At 46.1% G+C, this 12,741-nt stretch overlaps 1 protein-coding gene across 10 annotated transcripts in view; it reads right to left on the reverse strand.

Annotated features, from left to right (window-relative positions):
- EHBP1 (EH domain binding protein 1) overlaps positions 1-12,741 on the reverse strand; it is a 643,275-nt gene that overhangs the window by 440,974 nt on the left and 189,560 nt on the right. The gene's annotated exons all lie outside the window — the stretch shown is intronic.

Raw genomic sequence — 12,741 nt, forward strand, 5'->3', positions numbered from 1 at the left:
TTGATTATCACCTGCTGGATATACAGCTTGTGAATTGTTTCCAATGCTGCCTCCCTGTCGGAGGGAGCCGTTGGTAAAGCAGACTTCAGAAAACTGCGAGGAGAAGATGTCTCGACTCTCCAATCTGTACCCCTGGGATAATACTTGTACTATCTAGGGGTCAACCTGCGAGTGATCCCACTGCGCGCTGAGACTCTTGAGACTACCCCCCCACCTTGAGTCCGCTTGCACGGCCCCAGCGTCATGCTGAGGACTTGGCAGACGCGGTGGAGGGCTTCTTTTCCTGGGAAGGGGCTGCCTGCTGCAGTCTACTTCCCTTACCTCTATGTCTGGGCAGATATGACTGGCCTTTTGCCTGCATGCCCTCATGGGAAAGGAAGGATTGAGGCTGAAAAGACGGTGTCTTTTTCAGCTGAGATGTAACTTGGGGTAAAAAGGTTGGATTTCCCAGCTGTTGCCGTGGTCCCCAGGTCCGATGGACCGACCCCAACTAACTCCTTTCCTTTTATACGGCAATACTTCCATGTGCCGTATGGGATCTGTATCACCTGACCACTGTCGTGTCCATGACATCTTCTGGGTGATATGGACAACGTACTTATCTTGATGCCAGAGAGCAAATATCCCTCTGTGCATCTCACGTACATATATATAGAATGCATCCTATTAAATGCTCTATATGAATAAAATATTTTCAGTCAGGGAATCCGACCAAGCCAACCCAGCACTGCATCTCCAGGCTGATGGCGATCGCTGGTCGCAGTATAACCACCGTATGTGTGTATATACTTTTTAGGATATCTTTCCAGCTTCCTATCAGCTGGCTCCTTGAGGGCGGCCGTATCTGGAGACGGTAACGCCACTTGATAAGCGTGTGAGCGCCTTATCACCCTAAGGGGTGTTTCCCAACGCGCCCTAATTTCTGGCGGGAAAGGGTATAACGCCAATATTTGCTATTGGGGTAACCCCACGCATCATCACACACTTCATTTTATTTTATCTGATTCAGGAAAAACTACAGGTAGTTTTTTCACTCCCACATAATACCCTTTTTTGTGGTACTTGTAGTATCAGAAATATGCAACACCTCCTTCATTGCCCTTAACGTGTGGCCCTAATGAGAAATACGTTTGTTTATTCACCGTCGACACTGGATTCAGTGTCCGTGTCTGTGTCTGTGTCGACCGACTGAGGTAAATGGGCGTTTTTAACGCCCCTGACGGTGTTTCTGAGACGCCTGGACCGGTACTAATAGTTTGTCGGCCGTCTCACGTCGTCAACCGACCTTGCAGCGTGTTGACATTCTCACGTAATTCCCTAAATAAGCCATCCATTCCGGTGTCGACTCCCTAGAGAGTGACATCACCATTACAGGCAATTTCTCCGCCTCCTCACCAACATCGTCCTCATACATGTCGACACACACGTACCGACACACAGCACACACACCGGGAATGCTCTGACAGAGGACAGGACCCACACTAGCCCTTTGGGGAGACAGAGGGAGAGTCTGCCAGCACACATCAAAACGCTATAATTATATAGGGACAACCTTATATAAGTGTTTTCCCTTATAGCATCTTTATATATATCTCAATATCGCCAAAATCAGTGCCCCCCCTCTCTGTTTTAACCCTGTTTCTGTAGTGCAGTGCAGGGGAGAGCCTGGGAGCCTTCTCTCCAGGCTTTCTGTGAGAGAAAATGGCGCTGTGTGCTGAGGAGATAGGCCCCGCCCCTTTTTCGGCGGGCTCGTCTCCCGCTATTTAGTGAATCTTGGCAGGGGTTAAATATCTCCATATAGCCTCTGGGGGCTATATGTGAGGTATTTTTCGCCAAAAAAGGTTTTCATTTGCCTCCCAGGGCGCCCCCCTCCCAGCGCCCTGCACCCTCAGTGACTGCCGTGTGAAGTGTGCTGAGAGGAAAATGGCGCACAGCTGCAGTGCTGTGCGCTACCTTTAGAAGACTGCAGGAGTCTTCAGCCGCCGATTCTGGACCTCTTCTTACTTCAGCATCTGCAAGGGGGCCGGCGGCGCGGCTCCGGTGACCATCCAGGCTGTACCTGTGATCGTCCCTCTGGAGCTGATGTCCAGTAGCCAAGAAGCCAATCCATCCTGCACGCAGGTGAGTTCACTCCTTCTCCCCTAAGTCCCTCGTTGCAGTGATCCTGTTGCCAGCAGGACTCACTGTAAAATAAAAAACCTAAGCTAAACTTTCTCTAAGCAGCTCTTTAGGAGAGCCACCTAGATTGCACCCTTCTCGGCCGGGCACAAAAATCTAACTGGAGTCTGGAGGAGGGTCATAGGGGGAGGAGCCAGTGCACACCACCTGATCGGAAAGCTTTACTTTTTGTGCCCTGTCTCCTGCGGAGCCGCTATTCCCCATGGTCCTTTCAGGAACCCCAGCATCCACAAGGACGATAGAGAAAACATAATGCATGATTGGTGTAGGCATTGTGGGTAATAACTTCCAAGGGTTGTGTATACCACCCTCACAAGGTACCAGGTGCAGCAGACATCTTGGGCGCGCAGTGTAGGATTACCCAGGATGGAATAGTCTACCCCCAGAAGAGATGACACAAAATGGGGGTGATTTCAGAGTCCTAAAGTTCAGAGTAGGGTTCTAATAAAACCACCAGGTCTATGTATTTTTCATCCCATCCACAAGCGTACCAGATGAGGCAGCCATGTTGAGCGCATTTCGAAGATTACACTGTGGGAGGTGAGCCATACAAGTACCCAGTGCATATATGGGAAAACTGACACTTGTTTAGTAGTATGATGTACCCTGTATGTAGGGCACACTGGCAGGGTGTGCAATCAGTGGCTGTAAACATTACAGGAAAAGCACACAGTGGGGTGGAAAAAAAAAAAAAACGGGTGAAACATCAATTGCAGGTAACCAGTGGCAGAAGGGAAATTGGGATAACATTATTTTGATAAGATCATAGTATGGGTGGGTGTGAGAATGTGTGGAGCACACTAAGGACCAATGGAGATGTCCATGCTGAACCTGGTCCTGGTGCTCTCCCCCCACAGTTCCCTGCTCATCTTGAGGGTTAGGCCCAGGGGCAGACTTGATGTTCTCAGCCGGAGTGGTGGTAGGCCTGATCCTGGAGATCTCAAGGTAGATGTGTAGAAAGGCCACAGAATGATCCTGAGTTTTGTGGTTGCAATGCAGTCCTTTCGTTTTATTGTTGGTTTGTTTGCCTTCTGTTTTCCTTCGATTCAACACAGGTATAACACTGCCATTGATTTTAGTTGCCACTTTATAACTAGCCACTAAATATACTAGGCAGTGCAGCGTTCTAAAGGACTGGCGTCCTGACCGATCATAAGTATCAGGGTGGCAGAAAACCACGGGATTAGGTGCTGTCGAAGATGGTTTAAGTAAGAAAAGGATAAGCACGTGAGGGTTGAGGGGCCTGCTCGTGATAGCTTACATTCTAAAAATAAAAACAAAGTTTTAGTGCATCACATATGTAACACAACCAAACCTATAAACTACAGCTAAAATGGAAACACTTTTTTTTTTTTTTTTTTTTACTTTATATATTTTGATGGATATGAATATCTACATTTTCAATTGTTGGTGTTTTTGTGGTATGGCAGGGGAAATGGACTAAATAATTCACGCTATAATGCAACCTTTTGATATATGGAGTCACCATGTTTGAAGGGCAAACCGGCTAACCAAAATCAAGCGAGTCTGAACCGTGGTGACCTTTTCTTTGCTGAATTTTGACTGATCCAACAAAACAGGTCCAATAACACACACATTGTCGAAACAAGTTGTTCATCTAGATGTCTACTTTGTGTAGAAGGTTAGTAGAGAAGTGTATTATAGCTCACCACCAATCACATAAAGCTCTTTATAGCATACAGCATCCCCCACCTTTTTAAGCATATTTTGTCAAACACCATCAAATTTAAAAACAAGAGAGGACAGTGTATACAACTCTGCATTAATGAATATAAGAAAAGTCGTTTACATGGGCATAGTGGAAAATATAGAGATGCAGACTATTTGCCACTGGGAATCATCACATTAGCTCACCATTTAAACAGTTTATTCCAGCTTCAGATTATAATAGGGGCAGATACACTACCCTTTACGTTACAACACTCACACACTCTAAATCGGGATAAAATAAGCACTGTAGTGATCCACTCAAACCCTACCCATATCACCCAGCCCAATGTTAGTGAAAAGCCCTCTTTTTCGAGTAAGTCTACAAATCAGGACTGTCCCGCCAAAATTGGACAGGTAGGAGATGCGTTACCCAATGTTGTATGAGCAAGAGAGGGTTGTCGGAGCATGCTCACACATCTACAACTCTTATGTAACTACTAGGGTGGAAGTGTAGCTGAACAAAAAAACTTATTATATACATAATTAACTGGTAGTTCTAGTAGCATACAGCATGAACACTTGTATTCACCACAGAGTGTATTAATAGCCAGCCAATTAAAATATCTGAGGCTCATCACATATTGTGGAACAATAACTCTTAGTGCTAAGAATTGCAGTTCCACCCCAAATATTTCTTTGCAGTGCGACAATCTTTGTCATGGAACTAAAGTGTGAGGGGTCTATTTACTGAGCCTTGTATGGAGATAAAGTGGACGGAGATAAAGTACCAGCCACTCAGCTCCTAACTGCCACGTCAAAGGCTGTGTTTGAAAAATGACAGGAGCGGATTGGTTGGTACTTTATCTCTGTCCACTTTACCTCCATCCAAGGCTTAGTAAATAGAGCCCTTTGTCTGCTGAGAAGTGGTCCGGGAGGTGGGTAATAAATGGGATCTCCTTGAGAACATGGTGCCTGGGATATCTATCAGCACAGCTGGGTTAGAATGGTAGACAGAGGTAGTTGGGCATGACGCATGATGTACCTGTATGTCTGACATGTAATCAAGAGCCAATTGTAGGGTGGGGCCCAAAATCGGGATCATCCACGCTGGTTTGTTCCACAGATCTCCATAAAGTCTACCCATGCCAGCCACTGTAGAGGTAGCCTGGAATTGTTGCAAAATTTATCAATTCCAAGTAGTGCACATCTCCACCACAGCTCCAGCCCTATCCATATGCAAGGTTAATTAGCCATCATTTTCAGCCAGTTCTTGCCTACGCCCTATCCTAGGGCAAGAGATGTCTGCATTCGCACAGAGCCACATGGCCTGCAAATCTTATTAAACCTAGCCTACATGCGGACACCTGATTACCACCCACTAAGTGGATATACAATGGAGATGTGTATGGCTCTGAGGGGCCCATGCGTAGGCTTGGCTATGTCATATGCACAGTGATCCAAACGGCAGGATCCGTCCTCAAAGCAGACACAAAATGTTAAATGCTGTGGACGACTGTATACTTGCTCAGCATTAATGAGATGCAAATGAGCCTGAATTGCTATTTAAAAAATAATAAAACCACAACAACAACAAACTATCCATTGTTTTCTACTGGTTATGTAATATGTCCGTTCGCATTAAACAGAAGGAAGAGGCTCGGTAATGTAAACACTTAATAGGATCTTAAACCAGTTTTACAAGTCTGTCATTAGTTCAAATATTAATACAGGGTGAAGAGTTCAATTTGTAGAAGGAGCAGAACAGCCTGCCATTGTAGCTCACATATGTCGCTCTCATTTAGAGCAAGTCTCAGACGCTAGCTTTGAAGATCTATGTAACATGACTGTCTACTGGATGCTACCTGTATGTAAGGTCAGGCAGAGGAGCGCTCAGCAGGTCGTTTGAAGAAAGAAAAGAAGAAAAGAGATGGACATTTTTGGATAAAATCTGACATAATTTCACAGCTGGAAGCTAAATTACATTTTTCACCTCACCAGACGCAAGCTATGAAGAAACATATACTGTATGCACCACACCCTAATCAGTAACATCTCAGTGCCAGGGTGTTTGCATTGCAGGCACACCCTGGATGTTAGTAGAAAAAAAAAACAGCATGTAATTACCAAAGAAAATGGCAGCAACATCATACAGTCTAATTGTAATTGCTACATAGGGTAAACAGCGTCCCTCTGCACGCCTCACTTTCTTACAAACGGCAACTTTTTACTGACAGATGTTTTGTGTGTGGTTTAGGTCTTTATGCAATTATTTCACAGTCCGGAAACTCATCTGACCGTTCTAGCCCATGTTTACGAACAAGGTCTACTCCAAATATGGAAGCCCCCTATAAATGTGATCGTGTTGATGTGAAATGTTATTTGAACGTAAAGGGGCTAATTCAGAGTTGAGCTGAAATTGCACCAGCTGTGTGTACACATCTAAACAGGATCAGTATGAATGACCGATTCACGGGATGCCGTGTTCAGCATTATGACACTGGTCTCCCGCCAATCATAATTATTATTATTAACAGTGTCTTCTATAGCGCAGCATATTACGTTGCGATTTGCAATTAGAAAAACAGTTATAGAAGAAACTGGCCAAAAACAGACAGACATAGAGGTAGGAAGGCCCTGCTCGCAAACTTACAATTTATAGGGAAATAGGCATAGATACACAAGGATAGATGCTACCTATTGCATAATGGTCCACCAGATTGCTAGGTTCTTAATGGGTTGTATGATATGATCATCCAGCAATGTTGGAAGACAAAATATGTAAGGTTATGTGGACTGTACAGAGAGTATGCAATTAGATAGGGAAGCATTGAAGGTTATGTGGGTGGGTCAGGAATTTGATAGGTTTGTCTGAAGAGGTGAGTTTTCAGGGAACGTTTAAAGGTTTGGAAACTAGAGGTGAGTCTTATTGTGCGTGGTAGGGCATTCCACAGAGTGGGGGAAGCCCGGATAAAGTCCTGTAATTTTGAGTAGGAACAAGTAATACATGTGGATGAGAGACGCAGATCTTGTGCACAGTAGAATACTGGTAACCAATGGAGGGACTGACAGAGCGGATCAGCAGACGAAGAACGTCTAACGAGGAAGATTAGCCTCGCAGCTGCACTTGAAATGGATTGTAGTGGTGAGAGCCTATGTTTGGGAAGACCAGTAAGGAGATCATTACAATAATCAATGCGGGAGATGAGGAGTGCGTGGATTTCAGTTTTTGCAGTATCTTGTGTAAGATAAGGACGTATTTTGGATATGTTTTTTTAGAGGCATGTAACATGATTTAGAGACAGATTGAATGTGTGGAACAAAGGACAGTTCAGAGTAAGGATGACACCTAGGCAGCGAGCTTGTGGGGTAGGGTGGATAGTCGCATTGTCAACGGTTATGGAGATATCAGGTTGGTAACTACTCTTGGCTGGTGGGAAAATAATTAATTCTGTTTTGGAAATGCTGAGTTTGAGGTGGCGAGATGACATCCAAGATGAAATGGCAGACAGGCATTCAGTGACACGAACCAATACAGAAGGTGATAAATCAGGGGAGGATAGGTAGATTTGAGTATCATCAGAGTACAGATGATACAGAAATCCGAAGGAGCTGATTAGTTTACCAAGAGATGAGGTATAGATTGTGAAAAACAGACGACCTAAGACTGAGCCTTGCGGTACTCCAACTAATAATCCCCACCGTCCCCAATTAAGCCCCCTAACCCTCACCTTTTCCCTGCCCTAACCCTCCCCGGTGGTGCCTAACCCTACCTTCCGCGCTGCCTAAACCTAACCCTCCCCGATTGATCCCTAACCTCTCCTTCTATGTGCCTAACCCAAACCCTCCTGCCTCGGTCCCTAACCCTAACTTTTCAGGCTCTGCCCCCTAACCCCCCTTCTCCTGCCTAAACCTAACTTAGACCACACACCTCAGGATGTTCGGGATGCCGGCTTTCAGTATTGTGATGCCCGCATCCAGTTCGGTGTCGGTATGTAGACGCCGGGATAGCATCCTTCATCGGGATCCCGGCATTGGTATAGCGACCGCCGGGATCCCCATCTAAACACGGATACTCTCCTTCATGCAAAGAAGTGTCTATGTGACAGCACTACCCCTATCCATAAGCTTTATTTCATAGCGGTCACCATCATCAGTGCCCACTTGTGCCAGCCGTATCCTCGGTGCAAGAGATCACTCTGACAGCAGACGGGTCTCTGCATAAGCACAACTCTAGCCAGCATGCCTATGTGTGAGCTCCCAATTCCCACCCAGTAACACACATTCAGCTGCACTGGAGATGCAATGAGTTGCAAACGAATCTGAATTGTCCTTAGATGTGTGTGGCAGGTAACAGGGTGTGCGCAGGGTAAGCACATGCAAGATACAGAACGCAAAACTGACTTGCATCCCAAAATGTGCTCTAGACGTGCATATTTGTGCGTAGTCCTTGCTAATACTACAACGCCCAGAAACAGAGACCTAAACACCCCACAGGACATAGAAAGTTTGCACTCATGGTGGGACTTTGTTCTTAATAAAAGTCCGTACTGCATGGCAGGGACTAGCAACTAGTAAAGCTTTGGGTTTTTTGTTTGTTGTTTTTTTTTTTTGTTTTTTTTTGGGGGCGGGGGGCGCAATAGTAATATTTGTAGTCAACCATAGTGAACAACTAGATTAACAGCTACTCAACAACTTGTGAGTCAGGCACCATACAAACGACAGTACAGAACTACTGTAGCGTATGCGCATGAGGTCACACTAGTCTCCTGGTGAGATGTAGGTAGCGGAGATAGTGATCTCTGGCAGTTGCTTACTTCCAAAGTCTACAAACTAAACACAGTGGGGCATTTTCCTACTGGATAATATGCAAATTTGTACTGCACACGACCACTGGTGGAAAGGAGAACGGCAAAGTAACAGGTATATTCACTAAGGTGTGAGGTTTTTGTTTAGAAGTGGAGATGCTGCTCATAGCAACCAGTCAAATTCCACTTAACATATATCTAGTTGCTTCTAGAAGATAATAGCTAGAATCTGATTGGTTGCTATGGGCAACATCTCCACTTCTAAAAAAAAAACCTCACACCTTAGTAAATATACCCCTAAGAGTGTGTTCAAGTAATTGTAACTGGAGACAGACTAGCGTGAATTGACACATGCCTGACAGTAGCTACACCACGTGCAGGTGCCAATACACGCTGGTGATCCGGACAGGCGCCAGCACTAGCTACCCACTTCCAACTGATTGCAAATACCCCTCTCAACTTCACTTTCTTAATTGATTGTGTATTTATTATATGAAATTGTTGGTGTATTTAAGAATCTGTGATGCCAGTCCCATATGCCTGAGGCATGCGTTACTGGCATAGCAATCGATGCATCATGCCACTCCGCGTATGGGCCTAAACACGCTATTTGTATGGGTACCTTTTAGAGACATTCTTTTATTCATATGCATCAACCCCTGTGTGTCAATCATTCCTGTTCTTGTGTAACATATGAATAAGATGAACTTGACGCTCTTATGTGAAGCCTAGGATATATAGTATTGCCTACATTGTAAATTAAGTCATCTGAAAAGTGTCAATTAATGGGAACAATAGAAGCAGCTAGGCTGCCAGTTCACACACACGGAAAATGTAGTACAAATGTGTTACTCAACATGCTGCGGTGACAAATCAATTACCTTTAAAGAAGACAAGTCATGACCTGCAATACCTCATGACTGGGACGTTGCATGATTCCAGTCTGACACACAGATTTAGCAAACATTCATGTCAGACAGGGTAAGGCACCTTCTGCTTCAGCTGGCAGGGCACAGCTAGCAAAACAGCCCCACAGTGCTGGGGCCATGGGTTTATGCTTCTGCGTCATATGGTGGCACAATATAAGTAAAATGATAACAAGTTGGAGTACCTTCTTTTAGGATGTAGTCAAAAGACTCAAAGTGGATGTACAAACTGCTGTTCTTAGCTTAAGAATATGTGTGGAAAATAAGATTTTACTTACCGATAAATCTATTTCTCGTAGTCCGTAGTGGATGCTGGGGACTCCGTCAGGACCATGGGGAATAGCGGCTCCGCAGGAGACAGGGCACAAAAGTAAAAGCTTTAGGATCAGGTGGTGTGCACTGGCTCCTCCCCCTATGACCCTCCTCCAAGCCTCAGTTAGGATACTGTGTCCGGACGAGCGTACACAATAAGGAAGGATTTTGAATCCCGGGTAAGACTCATACCAGCCACACCAATCACACTGTACAACCTGTGATCTGAACCCAGTTGATAGCATGATAACAGCGGAGCCTCTGAAAAGATGGCTCACAACAATAATAACCCGATTTTTGTAACAATAACTATGTACAAGTATTGCAGACAATCCGCACTTGGGATGGGCGCCCAGCATCCACTACGGACTATGAGAAATAGATTTATCGGTAAGTAAAATCTTATTTTCTCTGACGTCCTAGTGGATGCTGGGGACTCCGTCAGGACCATGGGGATTATACCAAAGCTCCCAAACGGGCGGGAGAGTGCGGATGACTCTGCAGCACCGAATGAGAGAACTCCAGGTCCTCTTTTGCCAGGGTATCAAATTTGTAGAATTTTACAAACGTGTTCTCCCCCGACCACGTAGCTGCTCGGCAGAGATGTAATGCCGAGACCCCTCAGGCAGCCGCCCAGGATGAGCCCACCTTCCTTGTGGAATGGGCCTTGACAGATTTAGGCTGTGGCAGGCCTGCCACAGAATGTGCAAGTTGAAATGTGCTACAAATCCAACGAGCAATCGTCTGCTTAGAAGCAAGAGCACCCAGTTTGTTGGGTGCATACAGGATAACAGCGAGTCAGTTTTCCTGACTCCAGCCGTCCTGGAAACCTATATTTTCAGGGCCCTGACAACATCTAGCAACTTGGAGTCCTCCAAGTCCCTAGTAGCCGCAGGTACCACAATAATCTGGTTCAGGTGAAACGCTGACACCACCTTAGGAAGAAACTGGGGACGAGTCCGCAGCTCTGCCCTGTCCGAATGGACAATCAGATATGGCTTTTGTGAGACAAAGCCGCCAATTCTGACACTCGCCTGGCCGAGGCCAGGGCCAACAGCATGGTCACTTTTCATGTGAGATATTTCAAATCCACAGATTTGAGCGGTTTAAAATGTGATTTGAGGAATCCCAGAACTACGTTGAGATCCCACAGTGCCACTGGAGGCACAAAAAGGGGGTTGTATATGCAATACTCCCTTGACAACTTCTGGACTTCAGGAACTGAAGCCAATTCTTTCTGGAAGAAAATTGACAGGGCCGAAATTTGAACCTTAATGGACCCCAATTTGAGGCCCATAGACACTCCTGTTTGCAGGAAATGCAGGAATCGACCGAGTTGAAATTTCTTCGTGGGGCCTTCCTGGCCTCACCCCACGCAACATATTTTCGCCACATGTGGTGATAATGTTTTGCGGTCACCTCCTTCCTGGCTTTGACCAGGGTAGGAATGACCTCTTCCGGAATGCCTTTTTCCCTTAGGATCTGGCGTTCCACCGCCATGCCGTCAAACGCAGCCGCGGTAAGTCTTGGAACAGACCTGGTACTTGCTGAAGCAAGTCCCTTCTTAGCGGCAGAGGCCATGAGTCCTCTGTGAGCATTTCTTGAAGTTCCGGGTGCCACGTCCTTCTTGGCCAATCCGGAGCCACGAGTATAGTTCTTACTCCTCTACGTCTTATAATTCTCAGTACCTTGGTTATGAGAAGCAGAGGAGGGAACACATACACCGACTGGTACACCCACGGTGTTACCAGAACGTCCACAGATATTGCTTGAGGGTCTCTTGACCTGGCGCAATACCTGTCCAGTTTTTTGTTCAGGCGGGACGCCATCATGTCCACCTTTGGTCTTTCCCAACGGTTCACAATCATGTGGAATACTTCCCAATGAAGTCCCCACTCTCCCGGGTGGAGGTCGTGCCTGCTGAGGAAGTCTGCTTCCCAGTTGTCCACTCCCGGAATGAACACTGCTGACAGTGCTATCACATGATTTTTCGCCCAGCGAAGAATCCTTGCAGTTTCTGCCATTGCCCTCCTGCTTCTTGTGCCGCCCTGTCTGTTTACGTGGGCGACTGCCGTGATGTTGTCCCACTGGATCAATACCGGCTGACCTTGAAGCAGAGGTCTTGCTAAGCTTAGAACATTGTAAATTGCCCTTAGCTCCAGTATATTTATGTGGAGAGAAGTCTCCAGACTTGATCACACTCCCTGGAAATTTTTTCCCTGTGTGACTGCTCCCCAGCCTCTCAGGCTGGCATCTGTGGTCACCAGGACCCAGTCCTGAATGCCGAATCTGCGGCCCTTTAGTAGATGAGCACTCTGCAGCCACCGCAGAAGAAACACCCTTGTCCTTGGAGACAGGGTTATCCGCTGATGCATCTGAAGATGCGATCCGGACCATTTTTCCAGCAGATCCCACTGAAAAGTTCTTGCGTGAAATCTACCGAATGGAATCGCTTCGTAAGAAGCCACCATTTTTCCCAGGACCCTTGTGCAATGATGCACTGACATTTTTCCTGGTTTTAGGAGGTTCCTGACTAGCTCGGATAACTCCCTGGCTTTCTTCTCCGGGAGAAACACCTTTTTCTGGACTGTGTCCAGAATCATCCCTAGGAACAGCAGACGTGTCGTCGGAAACAGCTGCGGTTTTGGAATATTTAGAATCCACCCGTGCTGTCGTAGAACTACTTGAGATAGTGCTACTCCGACCTCCAACTGTTCTCTGGACCTTGCCCCTATCAGGAGATCGTCCATTTTCTTTGAAGAAGAATCATCATTTCGGCCATTACCTTGGTAAGGACCCGGGGTGCCGTGGACAATCCATCCGGCAGCGTCTGAAACTGATAGTGACAG

Source organism: Pseudophryne corroboree, chromosome 4, assembly GCF_028390025.1.
Source record: "Pseudophryne corroboree isolate aPseCor3 chromosome 4, aPseCor3.hap2, whole genome shotgun sequence".
Classification (NCBI taxonomy): Eukaryota; Metazoa; Chordata; class Amphibia; order Anura; family Myobatrachidae; genus Pseudophryne; species Pseudophryne corroboree.